At 46.8% G+C, this 13742-nt stretch overlaps 1 protein-coding gene across 19 annotated transcripts in view; it reads right to left on the bottom strand.

Annotated features, from left to right (window-relative positions):
- Positions 1 to 13742, bottom strand: part of PLAG1 (PLAG1 zinc finger) — a 50174-nt gene that overhangs the window by 19408 nt on the left and 17024 nt on the right. The gene's annotated exons all lie outside the window — the stretch shown is intronic.

Below are 13742 nucleotides of genomic sequence, written 5' to 3'. Positions count from 1 at the left end.
CCAAGCTCTGGGCAGAACACCTGCTTCACTTCCCTGGTCCAGAGGAAGTGACACGGGACCATCACTCTATGAAGACAAAGAACGCACGCTGATGTAATAAATGCTCCCAGCGCCTATCACACAGGGAGCCAACCTGCATCGCTGTGGATGCTAATGCACTGGCCCTGTTTTCCAGGTGCTTGAGCTGCAGCTGCAGGAAAGACACCTCATGTCAAGGTAAGCAATGTGACGATGAAATAAAAGCTGCCGTAAGGTGGAATTACAGTGACAAACCAACAGTAAAAACAATACTCTATGGGATAAACTAGTAGGTTCAGAAAAGGAAAGGAGTACTATGGACTTCTGCCCGGAAAGGTGTAAGGAGAGAAGGGGGAAGCAGTGTGGGGGCAGGCCAGTTAGCTGGAAGGAGGTTCCCAGGTGATGCTCTGGCTGGAGTGAACCCTTACAGATGCTGTGAGGGTTCAGATGAGAAAAGCGAGGAGCCCGATGGCTGGGACCCGAACACTCCTGCACTAGTGATGAGAAGCAGCGTCCACAGCACTGAGAACAAGCACTGGGGTGGGGGCGAGGGGGCGGGGACATGAACCAGGCCAGAGGAGCTCCAAGCAGAGAGCTGAAAACCAGCAAAGACAAGCCCTAGAGAGAGGCCACCTGTGTGCCTGATAATATTAAGAAAGGAGAGGGCAGGAAGGTGGACAAGGATGGCTGAGCAGCGTGTGCGGGTTCAGGCAGAGCTAAACCGAGCTATCGGTTGGCTGGCGGTGGCGCCTACAGACCATCGACCCTCGTGAGAGGAAGCCAGGCCATCGGGAGGAGGAGGGGCACTGGCAGCTTCAAGAAGGAAGGAAAAGGTGGCAGAACCCACAGGAAGACGGAGCTGCTGAGAGTCCTGAACACCCACAGTCCCTGCGTAGAGGTCATCGCTTAGGAATGAAGACACCACACTTCAGCAAGAAGACGTGGGGTGGGGCAGGGTGGGGGCAAGGAGGCCGATGCCTCAGTGGGCACTGCCAGGTGAGCGGCAGGGAAAGGACCCCCAGTGAGGAGAGGAGACACTTCCTTTTGAAGAGCTCTGCACCAGAAGAAAAACGGTAGGGCTGTGGTGAAGGGGAAGTTGAGGTGCCCAGTGGGAGAAAGTTGGGGTGCTGAGGATAAAGAGGCAGGGGCAAAGGGAGCACTCTAGGAGACAAGGCGGGAGTTCCCGGGTGACTCCGTGGATTCGAGATCCCGTGTTGTCTCCACTGTGGTGCGGGTTTGATCCCTGGCCTGGGAACTTGCACATGCTATGGGCACAACCCTCCCCCTCCAAAAAAAGGGGACAAGGCCAAACCATGTCTGAAAAAAGGGAGAGGCTTTCTGTCTTAATTACAGACCTAAGAGGGATCCTGGCAGGTTTCTTGGTACAAGGAGCAAAGGATGCAAGGAGTTGGTCTAACCTTCTCAGGGTCAACAGAGCCAGGCAGAAGGGTGACAGTCTGGTAAGGACGCAGGAAGAGAAGGTGCTGGGCCTGGGGACAGCTGCCAGGGTTAGATGCTGAGAGGACAAGAGAGGGCTAGTCCGGGGCATCTTTCAGGGTTTTCCCCAAACAAGCAAAACTTGGTGTAAAAAATTAAATTTTTTAAATAAGACACAAGGATGTAATTCACAGCACGGGGACTGTAACCAACAGTGACTTTGTGATGACTTCATTTTATAATGACTTTTATAACGGATTATAATGACTTCAAATGGATCATAATCTATAAAAACAGGGAATCACTATGTTGTCCACCTGAAACTAATATAACATTGTAAATTAACTATATATACTTCAAAAATAATTTAAAAATTAATTTAAAAAATTAAATTTCTTAGTTATTGCTGTTGGGAGTGTATACTGTTGAAACTTTCCTGGAATGCGTTGTGGAAATAATATACAAAGCCTTTTAAGTGTACATGCATGCTGACCTGACCAGTTATTTCTAAAAACTGAGAGAGATTTAAGTTTAAGCACATTTAAAGCATATTTTAAGAAGATTGATAATGTCTCATAAAAGGGGTAAGGTATGATATGTCTATATAATAGAATAACTATGCAGCCATTAAAAACCATACATTTAGGATATATGCAGATGTAAGACGGATTCACTTTGCTGTACACCTGAAGCTAACACAACTTTGTAAGTCAATTATGCTTCAATACAATTTGAAAAAATAAAAAATAAAAACATAGGGAGTTCCCGCTCTGGTGCAGTCAATTAAAAGGTCTGGCATTGCTGCAGTTGTGGCACAGGTTGCAGCTGTGGCTCGGATTTGATCCCTGGCCCTGGAAATTCCATTTGCCACATGTGCGGGAAAAAAATATAAAAATAAATTAAAAAATAAAAACCACACATTTAGAATACTAAATCATATGATTAAATGCTGCTGTAATGCCAAAAATTTTAAAAGCAGGATACAGAATATACTATGATTCAGGTTTTGTAAAATACACACTTAGAACTATCGCCTATTCCCCCTACAATACCCTTAAATGTGCCTAGGTAAGTTCAAAAAATTAGCAGGATAGAGGCTTTATATTTGTCTGTGTTTTACAAATGTCTTACTTTTATAATCAGAAACAAATCTTTTAAAAAATGTTTTTTCAAATAATGATGCTGGAAAAAAAAGAACTTGAATCCATACTTCACTTGATATACAAACTTAATTCTAAATGGATCATGGACACAAATGTACTACCTAAAACTATAAAAATTCTAGAAGGAAACATAGATAAAAATCTTGTGACATTCAGTTAGTCAAAAATACGTTGGCTACAACACTAAAAGCACAACTCATAAAAGAACAAATCGATAAATTATATTTCATCAATCTTTAAAGCTGCCCTTTGAAAGACAATGTTAAGAGAATGACAAGATAAGCCACTAGAAAACTAGAAGAAAAACTTTGTGAAGCCTATATTTGATAAAGAACTTGAATTCTGGATATATAAAGAACTTCCAAAACTCAACAACAACAAAACAACCCAGTTAAAAAATGGGCAAAGCATCCGCATCAACATTTCACTAGTAAAGATATACAGATAACAAATAAGCACATTAAAAGATGCTCAGCTTCACTGATCATTAGGGAAATGCAAATTATTCCACAAGCAAATACAGCTGTCTACCCACCAGAAGGACTATAATTTAAAAAAAACCTGACTCAATTAAGTGCTGGTGAGGATGGGAGACAAACGGAACTCACACCACTGGCAAGAAGGTAAAAATGGTACAGTCACGTTTTAAGATTTTGGCAGTTTCTTAAAAAGTTACATATGTGCCTAGCAAGTGACACAGCCACTTCACATCTAAGTATTAACCCAAGAGACGTGAAGCCATGTCTATACAAAGATGTCGACAGGGATATTCACAGCAGTTTTAGTTGTAATAGTAAAAAATGAGGTACAACCTAAATGCCCGTCCGTGTGTGCATGGACAAACAAGCTGCAGTGGGTTCACCCCGGGGACCACTAAGCAGCAATGAGAAGGAACACACGACTGATAACGGTGACGTGGATGAGCCTCAGGACAACTATGCTGAATGCAAGAAGTCGGGCAGAAAAAGGAAGACATACCATCCGATTCCATTTATATACCATTCTAGGAAATACGGGCTAATCTGCAGTGACCGGAACTAGCTCAGTGGTTATCCGGGGACGGGCTGGGGTCAGCAGACATCACTCACAAAGGGCTAGGAGCGCACTTTCGGGAACAATGGCACGCTCCCTATGTTGGCTGTGGTGGTGGCTTCAAGGATGCAGCTGGAGGTCACACCCCGACAAACTACATTTGAAACACGTGCAGTTTATCAGCTATCAATTATGCTTCAATAAAGCTATTAAAAAGGCCATGTTTTCATCTTGGGAAAAGCCTAATGACTGAAGGTGAGAAAACAAATCTTCGTGTGAATTTACCGGAGTCTGCACAGAAACCCACTTTCTGTGAAATGATAAACTCAGGAACTAAATCCTTGATAAAGGCTCTGATTCAAAAGGACAAAAATCTCTCTTTCCCATTCAGAGGGGGGAAAAGAAGAGAGGAGAGGCATGCTGGCTTAAACCTAAGAGTCACATTCTAGCCTTACTAGAAAGGAAGATGTTCCAGGCAGTTTTCAGAGCCACATTCTCAGCTGTCGTCCTTGGAGGAAGCCAGCACTGTTCACCTGTTCCCACACACTCACACATGGCCTTGCATGACTTAAAGGCTCCAGGAATACACTCTAACTGGGACTGAGGCCTTCAAATTAGAGAGAGTTCTGGGGCAAGTTCCACTTATCACATACCAGAGGAAGTACCTAGTGAAGAGTTTCCATTCAGCCTGTGTACAGATCTTTCAACTATGTGAATGAGAGGTAGCCTTAAAAAGAAAGAAGGGTCATGCTGACTGGTAGGGCTGCCTTCGATTAATTAAAAAAATAAAGTAACAGTTGAACCAAGACAACAAGATTGAGGGTAAGTATGAGCCAAACCTCGGCAGGTTTGGGGGTGTATCGAGTCAGAAACTGTATGGTGGGTTTGGGTAACTTGAGGCAACTTGTTAGTTCTGGAGCCAAGAGTGAGACAGAACCGAGCCCTGAGGCTGGAAATGCTGGAGCAGCCGGGTATGACTCGTGTTACCAAGGCCTGAACATTTAAGATATCCTGATCAGCTACAAATTATCCTAAATGTAGGTGCCTGTACAATTCGCTCCCCCCACTCCCAACCCCAGCCATGTTTTTAGTTTTCAGCAAATCACAAACCTTTGTGTGCTTTTGTTGCTTTCTGAAATGGAATTTAGCAGTGATTTTCCTATCCTTTTTTGTTTTAGGTTAGCATTTTTTTTCAGAGGAAATTTGACCTTCCTTAATTATAAACTCACACCTTTGCAATGTTTGTTGACAGGTAATTAACAAAAGGGGGTTTAACCCCATCAGTGCGAGGCTTCAGGGTCCTTTCCTGAAGCCTCAGCCAGGACCTGGAGCCCCCGACCACCGCCCATTTGCAAGCCCCCACTTTGATGAGGGGTGTGTGGTACAGGGCACATGTGCCTCCATCATTGTGACCAGAGGGGCCTGACTGCCATCTCCGACTGCTCCTTTAGAACTTGGCCTTGGAGGGGACCTCAAAACTCAAATCCTTACAGGGAATCAGAGCTTAGAGGGTGGGGGACAGTGGCACAGAGGCATGGGACTTGCTTTTTCGTGAACCAGAAGCGGGTTTGAACCTGGGCAGACCCTTACCTACGTGTAACTCTAGACAGTCTGGTCTCCACAGCACCTCCTTCTGCACGATGGGAACTAAGGCCTCATGCCACTATGGGAAGTCACCGAGGTGACGTGTGTGTTGTGCGGGAGGTCTCAGGGGTTGGTTCTGAGGGCTCAAAGTGCCAAACTACTGGATTCAGTGGGTGACTCAGAAATAAGAATAAATGCTGCCCCCGAATGGCCAGATGTGCACCTAAAAATAAGGCTGTTTGTTTTTTCTTTTTTGGGGGCACAGGCTCCTACCTAGAATCACCAGAGGCAGAATCTCTGAAGGACAGACAAGGGCAGGACTTCCTGTGAAGACAGTGCCCTCACGAGGGATGTGAGTCACATTAAACCTGACTGTTGATGACACAGTCTACTTCGGATCTTCTTGTCTCCCCGAGGGAGGTGGGGCGTAGCTTCAATTTCATGGTGGCCAGGGTGACACAATCCCAAATCACAGGGAAAATGAAACCCGTCCCGTGGAGCCAGCAGTCACTTTGGGTGCTGAGTCAAGTGGTGATCTGGGGCACAGGTGACTGCTGAGCATCTGGAGACGGACTGACCCCTGCCTGGGGCTTAACTGTGGCCAAAGATTATAATGCACCTGGGAAAATAGTAAGATGATGAAAATCAGAGGGAACAAGCTTCATGTTTTTCCTAAAACTGAACTTTACCGAAGTGCCTCGCAAACCAGGTTTCCGCACTGTGTATTACACAACATGGGATGTCTCTGTTCACACAGCATCTCAAATTAATCCCCCACTGCCATCCTCCTGAAACCGAAGCAGGGGTTGGCATGGGTTTATGGAACTGAATGCCGTCTTGCAGCGCCAGGCTGATGGAGGGATTAGGGGTCAGGGGGAGACGGCGGTCCCATGTGTACTCAACGAGGCCTTAGGCCATAAGGGGGGGCCGCTGTCAGAGACAGTAACTTCTCCTTGTTTCCAAACAAGCAACGTGTGATTTTTGAGATCTCTAAGTGATCATACTTTATGGTTCTCATACTCTCACTTGCCCCTTGCAGATGAAATGTTTCTAAACACTAAATGTAATTTTAACGAAATAAATTTAGGTTAGGCCTACCTTGTGACACAGTTACCTCCAGCAACAAAGCAGGGTTTGTGGAATTTATCTACAGGCACCTGCCACAATCTTGGACTTGTTTTGTTTTTTTTAAACTGTACTGGCATTGATCTTGATCATAATGGAATGACGATACAGAGACATGATGGAATGATGTATATTTCTGCATGTATTAACCTGTGTAATAGTAACATGCTTTGTGGCCTTCCTGAAACTTAATATCTTTAACTGTAAATAGAACACACCCAATTATTGATTAAGTGGGAATATCAGAGCAGTAAGGCCACAAAAAATCCTGGCTGAAACAAAAGCAATTACAGCAGCACACTGCCTGGTGGGCCTTTTGCTTTATTTTTTGTCTTTTTAGGGCCATACCCACGGCTTATGGAGGTTCCCAGGCTAGGGGTCAAATTGGAGCCTTAGCCGCTGGCCTACCCCACAGCCACAGCAACACCAGATCCGAGCTGTACCTGTGACTGACACCACAGCTCACAGCAACACCAGATCCTTAACCCATTGAGCAAGGCCAGGGATCGAATCTGCATCCTCATGGATACTAGTCAGATTCGTTTCAGCTGAGCCATGATGGGAACTCCCCTTTTGCTTTTTAAACTGAAACCCAACTGGATGACATAAAACATAGGGGTCAATCTGTGCTGGGGGCGAAGGAAAGAGTGACTTCAGGGGAACAGAGGAGAGCAAAGACTTTTGGGTCCGTCTCCAAGACCTTCAGCTGGGTCTCAGCAGAGGCTGCAGAGTGAGCACCATCAGAGCCAAGATCTTGCCTTTCACTGTGCATATCTGGACCCCTACTACCTAGAACGCAAGAGGCACAGAACGTGCACACACATCTGCTGAGCAACTCAGGGAGGAAGAGACAGCGGTAAGGGGGATGCCTCCCGTCCTGTTGGCCAGACTGATCTGTGGAAGACAGTGGCCCAGCAGACCGGATCACCTCTGTGAATGATCAGGAATGGCTGGATGGTTCTATTCGACAGCTTGGACTCCCTTGGTGTCCAGCACTCATGAGCACCTTGTTCCCTCTCTCGGCTTGGCCCACCCTCAACAGACACCGGGATGCTGCAGTGCAGCCACTGTGCCATCTGCTGGTCATGCCTAGAAAGTTCGTCCTCTCAAGACAGGCCTGTGGTCCCCGCACCTGCACTGAGGGGCCTGGAAAGGGGTTCTGAACAAAATTCTGGCTAAAAAAAAAAAAAACTCTACTATCTAATTTAACTGTCACGGTCTCAGGGGGAACAAAGAGATTAATCGGGCACCCGTTCCACTGTCAGGGAGTATGCAGTCTTATTATCGGAGGAATCCCCAAAAAGATATGTATATTTTTTCTTTTTCTGGCTGCACCTGGGACATATGGAAGTTCTCGGGGCAGGGACTGAATCCCAGTCATGGCCATGACTTACACCACAGTTGCAACAATGCTGGATCCTTAACCCACTGCACCACAGTGCGAACTGCCCCCCAATACTTAAAATTATTGATCACACAGATAGAAGGCAAAAATGCCATGAAATCAGCATGGATGGAGAACAATGGGAATTCACAGAAAGAAGAGATTCTTCCTGGCTTTGCAGATGAGGGTCTGTGGAAGAGCTAACCCAACTGCGGGTGGATGGGGTAGGGCTGTCAGGGCAGGGGGGAGAGGCGGGCGTGCAGCCAGGAACCAGGGACGGGGAGCTGGGCTGGAGCCATGGGGAGAGAAGGGGGACAGGCTGCAGGAGGGCAAGGTGAGGAGCGGCCAGGGGGCTTCCAAAGGGCCTCTGTTCTAGGAGGCAGAGCAGCCTGCCAAAGGCAGGTGGTGGAAGCGACCTGGTCTGGGGACCAGCTGGGAAGCCCTGGGTGAACAACTTTTCTCAGCTCAGGCTTCCTCAGCTGAAAAGTGAGATCAGTAAACCCTACCGGCCTGTTAGGGGGCATAAGCGCTATATGGAGGGCACAGGCCGAAATGGTCAGCGCTCCTAAGAGCCCCATCCTGGGTGTTCAGGGCAGCGAGTCATGCCAAGACCTTGAATGACAGCTTACTTAAGGCTGAGGGGACCCAGCCAAGGCTCTGAAGGGCAGGGTGAGGACAGAGGGGAGGGCACTTACATAATGCAGGGTTTGGGGAAGGAACGAAGGGAGAGGCAGGAGTAGGAACTCTTCCACTTGCAGGACAGATGGACAGATGGACGGATGGAGGAGGAGGGGGGCCGGCAGAAGGCAAGAGGGGACATGCTCAGAAGGAATGACTAGAAGAGAATGCTTTGCCGAGACAGAGGTCAAGGTAAGGGCTCCCTCCCACTCCCTGCGATCTGGAGAGACACAGTGTTTAGTAATTTAGCGACAAAGTCTTTCAGGCTGGGAGGAACCAGGAGGGCGGCAAAGGCTAGGAAGCAGAGCACCCAAGGAACCAAGGCTCCAAGCACACAGCGCATCCTGTTTGCCCAGCAGCAGAGTTTACCAGGGGACAGGGGGTGACCCCTGATTGGTTTGCAAGGAGGTGCGGCACTGGCTTCATGGGCCAAGAGGGCAAGGACATTGCTGGGACCATGGCAGCAAAGGAAAGGGCTTTCGCCCCCCCCTCCCCTTTTTATGGCCACACCTGTGGCATACGGAGGTTCCCAGGTTAGGAGTCAAATCGGAGCTGTAGCCGCCGGCCTACACCACAGCCACGGCAACACGGGATCCACAGCTCACAGCGACATCGGATCCTTAACCCACTGAGTGGGGGGCCAGGGATCCAACCCGCGTCCTCATGGATACTAGTCGGGTTGTTACAGCTGAGTCACAACAGGAACTCCAGAAAGGGCATTTTTAAAACTTCCGATTCAGGTGTCATTAAAGTTGTATCTGAAGGTTATACTTTGTCCTTAGTTTCCCCTACGGGATTTGGCTTCAGCGTTAAGAACCTTTCTTCAGTCCCAAATCCTTGGCCATGAGACAGCCCTGCGCCTGATGTCAGTCTCAAGTGGACTGACTGCTCTGTGGCTGGGAGAAGGCGCTGCAAATGTGAGGACAGGCACATGAAGCTGCACGTGTGCCTGAGGAACCTGGGTGGTTTGGTGCTGGGGGTGGGAGTCACCGCGGGGCGGGTCAGGCCTGGGACTCAGCTGTCACTCAGGAGGACTCTGCGTGTGCTGCTGCTAAATCCCTGGTCATGGAGTGTCCCAGGCACCTGGAAGTCCAGGGAAAGGAGAAGCAAGGCGAGAGGCTTCTTCCAGGGCTGGGAGTGGTCAGGCTGGCACACAGGCTGCAGGTGCAGGGGCTGTTCTCAAGCAAGGGCAGGATGTGCCCAGGGCAGGTGACACCAGACAGGTGCAGATGCAAAGGAAGAAGGTGCGGGGGCACCACTGGCGAGAGAAGAAGGGGTTCGGCAGGAGCGAGGCAAGAAAGCGCCAGGGACACGGAGCTGGGGGCAGGAGCGAGGCCGCCCCCCCCCACCCCTCGAGCGTGCAGACTCCCAGAGACGAGCAGTTCAAGGGGCCAAGACCCATGGCAGGGCACGATGCAAATGGGACGTATTTTTAGGATTTACTGTAATTTCAGAGTATCTTGACTATGACATTCAAATATTTCTAATACTTTAGATTTCTAACTGACATCCCAACACATAGTTAATGCTTAAAGGTACTGAGAGGTGCCAATTTGAATCCTTATTTTTTTAAAAAGGAATTGTCGGGTAATGTGAATAATTACTCCCTTAACTGACATGTTTTGCAAATTCTGATTCATTCAGAATGTGGCAGATAAGGTTCACCCCCTTCACCTTAACATGGAGTATTAATATACCGTGATCTTTCTTTTGAACTGCAACATCAATGGTCTAAAACAAAGAGGGAAAACCAGAAAGGAGGAGAGCAGCTTCTGAACAGTCAAAGTGGTGTCACACATCCACGCACGTCACACACTTTATTATGGAGGAAGGTGCTATGTCTTCCCTCGGCACCAAACTCTTGGGCAAAACGATATCAAGTTGGGTTACCAAGGTTTGGGGGGCAGGGAAGCTTGGGAGCAGCAGGTGTCAAAAATTAATGGTGGCAGCGAGAAGTGGCTTCTAAGCAGGGCGAACGTATGAAAGATAAATAGAAGAGAAATCAGAAAGCATAGAGAGGATCATGACTGCTCTGGGGAAGCTAAGGAAAGGGGCACTCCTATGTACTACGGTGAGTTCCAGAAGTCAAACTGGCCATGCCATTGCCAAGTGAACAAAGGCCGACGTCATTTTCTCCACTCATTTCACACCTAAGACCTTGTCTGAAGAAAATAATCTGAGAGGCACAAAGATTTAGGCACAAGGCACTCCATCCCTGCACCATGTGAAGACTAGAGGTGAGCTCCCTGGCACACCGCGGGGAAGGGTAAGTAAACGTGCTGCTCATTCAAAGCAGCCCAGTTTCTGAGCACTAAGCAGGAGGAACATACAAGCGCAGGGAAATAATCTTTATACAGTGCTGGGTTTTCAAAAAGTAGGACACAAAAAGACAATCCTAATTCAGTTTACAAAAGCGTTTACACAGGTTTAAAGGGGAAAAAATACCAGAAGGAAACACTTTTTAGTAACATTTTCAAGGTTAGTGTTCACATTCTAACATTGCACCAGAAATAACATATCAAGGGTCTAGATTTACCACATCACTATTGGTATTACGGCATAGAGCACTTCAGTCAAAATTTACTTCTCCCACGTTCCATCACCCCAGTCTTTCTTTCTCGGAGACTTTGACATGTTTGGAGGTGAAAAGAAAAACTGAGGCTTACACAAGATGAGGGACCACAGAAGCAGGTCCAACAATCCAACAGGGATGCTATGAGCAAAATCCAGACCTGTGGGAAGCTTTATAGGACAAACCCCAAACCAAACCAAACCCAGTTCTTCAACAAGTAAACTTTGTGGGGAGGGGGCACGGGGAAGGGGTACCCTGTAGGTTAAAATGGACTTAAGAGGAGTGTTAACTGACCGCAGATACATGCCTTATTGGATTTGAATCATGCAAACTGTTGAAAAATGAAACAAGACACCTGAGAGACAACTGCAGAGATGTGAATGCTAAACATTTGATGATATTAAGGCATTATTGTTCCTTTGGGGGTATGACAGTTGTATTGTGATGATATCTTTAGAAAGAGTGTGAATGTTTTGAAAATACACAGCAAATATACACAAATGATATGGAACAATTGTGTATTACAATGGTTGGCAGGCGAAGGGACAGGCATGGGGAGGGGGACAGATGAGATGAGATGTCAGCGAGGTGATAACTGCTGAGACTGGGTAGCAGATGAGGCAGTCTATTGTTCTTTCCACTTTGGCGTATTTTTGAAATTTTCTACAATAATAAGTTTTATCCTGGGCATCTACCCAGAGAAAACCACGACTGGCAAAGACACATGTACTCCAATGTTCATTGCAGTACTATTTGCAATAGCTAAGACATGGAAACAACCTAAATGTCCTTGAACAGAGGAGTAGATCAAGAAGATGTGGTACATATACACAATGGAATATTACTCAGCCATTAAAATGAACGAAATACCAGCATTTTTAGCAACATGGATGGACCTAGAAACTATCATGCTAAGTGAAGTCAGCCATACAATGAGACACCAACATCAAATGCTTTCACTGACATGTGGAATTTGAAAAAAGGACAGACTGAACTTCTTTGCAGAACAGATGCTGACTCACAGACATTAAAAAACTTATGGTCTCTGGAGGAGATAGTTTGGGGGGTGGGGGATGTGCTTGGGTTATGGGATGGAAATCCTGTGAAATTGGATTGTTATGATCATTATGTAACTACAGATGTGATCAATTCATTTGAGTAATAAAAAAGAAAAAAAAAAAGAAAAGAATAATAAGTTTTAAAAAAAATCTCGAAGAGCAGCACTAAACTTAACCTCCACAGTAAACCTGTATGGGATGTATTTCAAACTGTGTGGGTGCTTAATAAAACCTGGTGAACGATGACAAAGTCAGAAAGTATTTAGATGTAGTTTATGACTCTCACAGCTTCTGTGAAGGACAGAGTTCACGAGATCGTTTCTGAAAGCCTGACCCTGCCAGAGTCACGGGCCAGTCAAACCATCTGCACACGCTACTGAAGCCAGGCAACTACTGCTCTGAGTTGAAGGGCATGTAAAAGTAACAGAAACAAATACTTTTGCTAGTCATGGCCTTTCAATTATATAAATTATTTTCTAGAAATAAATATTCTAGGAGAGGGCTTTTAACATTCAGGCTTTCAAACAGGCATTTAGCATACAAATGACCGGGAATTTTTAACTGCAATTAAAGGTGGAGAATACATCACTCCAGCTGGATGGAAGCACTGTGTGGGGCTGGGAGGTAGCTGAATACGAGGGCGTGGAGGCAACAGGCGCCCCACAGAAGAAGGGTGCTGAGTCAAGGGACCAGCCCAAGGGGAGGGTCTGCTGGGCAGGGGGATGGGGTAGGTGTATGTGTAGGGGGGTGCGTGTGCACCACGTGCTCAACAGGTGGAAACCCTGAACTGGCGAGGTTTAGGAAGGTCGGCCTCATGGAGGAAGGTAGCAGTCAGGCTTCCAAGTGCTCTGGTCTGGAGTATCTCCAGCCTCCACTGGCTGGAGAAAAAGAGCCAGTGGGGTGGACACATTTCCATAGCAATGAGTCAGGACAAGAGATGGTGGGCCTTGGGCAGGAGAACAGAGCTTCTGAACAGCTAAGGAAAGAGAATAGGGGGCAGATAAAGTTGGTGGTCAGGGAACAGGCTATGATGGGCATACCTGATAGGTTCAATTTTCTAGGTGAACTTGGGGCAAAGGTCCCTAATGTCCATTATAGATTCTAATTAGGATCTCTCTTAGCCTATCAGCTATTAATAGGTTAGTACTATTAGAAGATAATAGATATTCCTATTGTAGTCAATATTAGAGCAAAATATAAATAAAGGAAAATATGAATCACTGAATACATTAAGATTGGTCTATTAATAGACTGGGTCTTAGAGGTCTAGTTCTAGGAGAGAACTATTGTCATCATTAGGGAGAATTTCTCAGAATAGAATCAACAGGGTCATTAGAAAAGAGAGCCTTTCCAGCACCTACACCAACCAGGCGCTGTGCTGACAATCTTTTGGGGCCTTGTCTCATTTAGTACTTGGTTACTTAAGGTCTCCAAGGTCCTTTTCTCCCTCTCTGAATCCAGACGAGCTTGGTTCTATCTACAGAGTTATGATGAGGCTTAAAGGAGTCGCCAGGTATGAGTGCGGAGACAGAAGCTGAGTGAAGCAATGGATGCTGCTGTTCTGGGAAACAAGGAAACGTCCCAGCTGGCGCCTGGCTCCTCCTCCAGCCTCCTGGACCCGGTGATGAGGTGGCAGCAGTGCAGGGAGGCAAGTGGCCGGAGAGGCTGGCAAGGGTCTGGGGGCCTGGCTT

This window comes from Sus scrofa, chromosome 4 (assembly GCF_054392235.1).
Source record: "Sus scrofa isolate SSC_HxYL_T2T_F1_AM1 chromosome 4, Sscrofa_HxYL_maternal_Yorkshire_Landrace_v2.0, whole genome shotgun sequence".
Classification (NCBI taxonomy): Eukaryota; Metazoa; Chordata; class Mammalia; order Artiodactyla; family Suidae; genus Sus; species Sus scrofa.
This window is presented reverse-complemented; position numbering and strand designations above follow the sequence as displayed.